At 52.6% G+C, this 4,581-nt stretch overlaps 1 protein-coding gene across 1 annotated transcript in view; it reads right to left on the bottom strand.

Annotated features, from left to right (window-relative positions):
- Positions 1–4,581, bottom strand: part of RPS6KA5 (ribosomal protein S6 kinase A5) — a 153,005-nt gene that overhangs the window by 5,080 nt on the left and 143,344 nt on the right. The gene's annotated exons all lie outside the window — the stretch shown is intronic.

Genomic DNA, 4,581 nt, shown 5'->3' with positions numbered 1-4,581 from the left:
CAGCAGGAAAACACACAAGTCAAGGCTTGTCTTTGTCACGGAGTCTCAATTTTAGAAAAGTGATTGTTTAACATTCTCGGAGGTTTCCTCTCTGCCACTGAGTGACTGGCAACCCTGCGGGTGGAAGGCAGGTCAGCCGGGGTGGCCTGGGTGACGGTGACCGTGTCTGTGTACACAGAGAGCATCAAAAGACGGCATCACCCAGCAGTGTCCGAGGAGAGTGTGGGGTCGGAGGGAGCTGTGCCAAGGACAGCATGTTCGCCAGGGTGACAGGGAGCGACACAAAGACAGCCTGTTTCAGCCCCAGCTTAATTAGGAGCTATGGCAGCTGCACAGACACCTCAGGGATCTAGAAGGAAGATGCCACCTTTCTCTCCTGGCCATGTGTCTAACGAGCGCAGGCCAGAAGGTGAAACCAGTCTTAGACACCGACTCTCAAAAAAGATGGAAATTCCTAGACAGGAAAATAACAACACAGAAAGGTCAACCGGGAGACCCAGGGAGGTGGGCAGTAACTGGGATCTGCGTAAGGAGGATGGCGAGTGTGGGAATGAGACCCGGATGAGACAGAGCGCGAACCTGACACCTCTGTGCTACCAAGGACCAGGAGGCTCTGGGCAAATTTGGACTTCCAGAAAAAGAAGGCTGTGCCTGGGAATAAAAACTACACTCACGAGAATGGAGAGTTTAAAAATAGAAGATGACAAGGAGAAGAAACCTTGGTTTCTAATTTAAAGCAACTTAACAAGGAAGGTATTTATTCTAAAGAAGGAAATGCCAGAACATTTGAAGAAAAAAAAAAATCTTTAAAAACCTCTCCAACTCCCTAAATCCGGGACGTAGGAGGAGAGCTTCGACCAGGTCTGAGTCCCTTGACAACAGGCCAGTCTCCTAACACCACGGCCCTACCTGCCCCTCCTCATACCTCCTTTCCCTTTTGTCATTCATGTGCACATCAAAGCGAGAGCCTACTGCTGGAAGCTGGCCACGACCTTCCGTTCAGACCCTTCACTGGCTTCCCTCGACCCTTAACTCTCATCTTCCTTTCTGGCCTCAGCTTCTGTAGGCCCCATATGCCCACCCTTGGCTCCCCACCAGCTGCTCTTGGGCCTCCCAGACTTCACACAGGCTGCTCAGTCTCCTTAGATAATGCCACTTTCTTGCTCCAGCTGATAATCCCCCACCCCTGACTCCGACCCCACCATGCTAGGGTGTAACTTTTCAGGATGGATGACTGTCCTTCACTCCAGAGAAGACACATGGCCCAGAGTGGGAGAATGAGCCCTCCAGTCAGACCTCGTGGTGACAAACATCTGCTATTTCAATTGCTAGCTTGTAGCCATCATCAAATCGGGTAACCTCTCTTCACCATTAATTCATCCATAAAGTGGAAGCAACAAATCATACGATAAGGTCAAATGAAAATGATGTGTTAACACACCCAGCATTGTGTCCGCAACACCGTGGGTACTGGCCCTGGTTAATGCCCCATCTCTGAAGGCTGCCCTTCTGTGGAATAACCCTCCCCTCCTCAGCTTGTCCTCCACTCTGCACCCACAGAGCTGGGGGCCAGTGTCTAGGCCACCCCAGAACTGTGCGCAGACCTGTTAGATGCCTTATCACTTCATGGGGTGATTACCCAGCACATACTGTCAGCCCCGTCACAAGTGCTTCGGGGCGGGCTAGGCCTCACGTGCTGCCCGACGCCCTGCACCCCATACAGCGCCTGTCTGCGAGGCCATGCTTATTTCCGGATGAGTAAGAACTCACCACAAATAATGAAAGCCAGCATTACGGGAGCCTGCACCGTGGCCTTGATGAAATAGAGGGACGCCACCAGACAAAGGCCCTGGCTCTTAGGAACTTGTGCCACACGTGTTCCTGGCCCGCATGTTCTCCTCGGATGGCAGCAATTCCGCCAGTTCCTCAATTTGTCCCTCCCCCTTTCTCCTCGCGTGCCACTGAGTGGAATGCAGTTCCCCGGTCTGCAATTCTTGCTGCCAGCGTCACGTCCCCACACACGGCACAGTGTCCCTCTAACACCTTCGGGGAAGCAGAGGTGGGAGTACAGCAGTCAGTGCTGTTCGTGGGATCAGGCCCTGCTCCCGAGGCCCTGCGTGGAAGCCCGGAAATGACACGGTCTCATCCTCGTTCTGCAGACCCAAAAGAGGAGCCTGGGTCAGGGCAGTGGCCTGCGCAGATGCAGCCAGAGAGGGGCTGCAGGGTGGTGAGGTAGCGGGGAGGCAGTGGGGAGAAGAGCTGTGCCGGTCTGTGCATGGGGCTCCATCTGCATCACCTTTTCTGTTCCTAACCAGCCCATTATCACCTCCATTTTTCCAAAAAGGATAATCTTGATAACTTGCCAAAGCTGCAGCTGGTTAGTGGCACTGGGGTGATGTGAATCCAGGCAGTTTGCGCCAGAAGGCAGTAAGTCCTAGGCTGTTTCATTAATCCTTATCAGAGCGTTACAAAGTTCCAGCAATCTGACATCACCACCTCCATATTCATTCCCTGGTCTCTGTCCACAGCCTTCCCTGTTTTATTGTGGGGGGGTCTTTCTAAGAGGCAATCCACCTTAGCCCTCTCGTCAAACTCCTAATTACACAGATCTTTAATTTTCTTCTCCTGCTCTTCTTTTGTTTCTCAGACTCTTTTTGTTTTGTTTTGTTTATTAATTTGGAAGAGGGAGTGTGCACACTGGAGACAGAGAGAGGAGGAGAAGGTAAGAAAGCACCTCCCTCCCCCCGCCATGGGGAACAGTCGCACTGAAAACCCTTCTCCTCCCCTTCTCCTTTTGGGATTTCGGATATGCACACACACCTGCCCAGCATGGTTTTCAAGCCACTGGGTCCACGACCTGAACTGTGCAGTTGGCCCTGTGAGATCCAGCCACCCAACCACCAGACGGCCCCTCACACTGATTTTTAAAAAGTAAACTTTTACTCAGGCATAGCATGCACACATGTAGCAGGTACCAGGTGATGGCTTAATGACATCAGGAAGCAATACCAGTAGCCAGCACCTATTTGCACCCCAGGAGCTCCCTCTGATGGTGGAGAGGTCACTGCCACAGGGACACTCGTCTGAGGCTCAGGAGCAACGTTCTGGTGGAGACACCCTGAACAGCACCAGCAGTCGGCCAAAACGGCTCCTGAAGCCTCGGCTACAGCGATGGCCTAGGGCAACGCAGTGAGATGCTGGAACCCGCTGGGCATAGCGCTGGGGAAGAGGACCAAGGACCCTGGGAAGTGTGTGCTGGGAGAGAGGGCGCAACATGGAAGACCTAGTTAAGGTGCTGGACACTCCCACATGGCTGACCACGGTTCGAGTCCCAGACCTGGTGGCTTGCTTTCTCACTTTCTCTCTCTTATTCTTTCTCTCTGTGTGTCTCTCTGGTCAATTTAAAAAATAAATGAATGAATAAAATAAAATTAAGAAAATAATTTAAAAAAAACCAATGTCATCTTCATTACCACAATCTCCTCGATTCAGAACCATTTTAGGTATTTCACCCTGACAACCTACCTCCAGGCAACAGCCCCAGGGAGGGCTCTGCACGCACTGCATCACAGAGGCAGTAACAAACACACCACGAGGGGGCGCTGCGAGGAGAACTTTGATGTGGCTGCTTGTGGTAGGCCAGGGTTGATGGGTGGGGGTGCCAGGGCACCAGGGGGATGAAGGGACTTGGGCAGAGCAGGGCCGGGTGGCATCTCTATTCCACTGTGCAGTCAAGCAAAGCTGAGCAGATGATCACAGTGGCTGGATGCGAGGGTCTGTGGCCAGGACTCATAGGTCACGGCGCTCACAGGGGCGAGACACACCGATGACTGACGTTGCTTGACTTCTCTAATAAATTTCCACTGAGGAACAGAAGGCTGACTTCAGCCAGGGAGAGAGAGCATCAGTGGCCCTCACGCAGTTTCTAGACTGACATTTGTTCACAGACTCACAGCTACGGATTGATGGGGAAGACGGCTGTCTTTGAAGAAAGCCTTGGATGCCACGGCAAGTGTATAAACACTTCCGCAGTCTTTCCACAAAGGGTGCGGGACTCTTAGCTGGGGTGTACTGAGAAAGTGAAAATCTAGACTTCTGTCAGACCTGTCTGAGGTCCAAATGCCAACACCAGGGGACCCAAAGCAGTCTCCTGCTCTGCTAGTGGAAGCGGAACCTGTCTCCCAAGTTCTGGAGTTTGGGCCAAAGTCCACACTGCAGGGCTGGGCTCTGTCACAGCCCTCGCGTTGGCTCCCTGTGGGTAAGAGCCGTTTGGGGAGGAGTGCCTAGGGAAAGCCCCTGCAGCCGTCTCTGGCCAAGATCATAAATCACAGGAATACCCTGGCTCAGAGATTAACGTCACAACAAGAGACTTGAAGAAGGCAAGGATGGTGAGCTCCGTCAGATCCCCTTCAATTTAGCCCCTGCCAAACCAGAGGGACTGTGGGGAGCCACAGGGACCACTGACACCTGACAGCTGGGAGCTCCAATGCAGCTGCCACGCTGATTGTGGTGCAGGTTAACATGGCTTCTGGTAACCCCTATTAATCTGGTCAGTGGAGTCTTCTTGATTCATATCAGTAG

The sequence above is a fragment of the Tupaia chinensis genome, unplaced genomic scaffold, assembly GCF_000334495.1.
Source record: "Tupaia chinensis unplaced genomic scaffold, TupChi_1.0 Scaffold000568_1, whole genome shotgun sequence".
In the NCBI taxonomy this organism is placed as follows: domain Eukaryota; kingdom Metazoa; phylum Chordata; class Mammalia; order Scandentia; family Tupaiidae; genus Tupaia; species Tupaia belangeri.
Note: the sequence above shows the minus strand (reverse complement) of the source record. Positions and strands in the feature narration are given on the sequence as shown.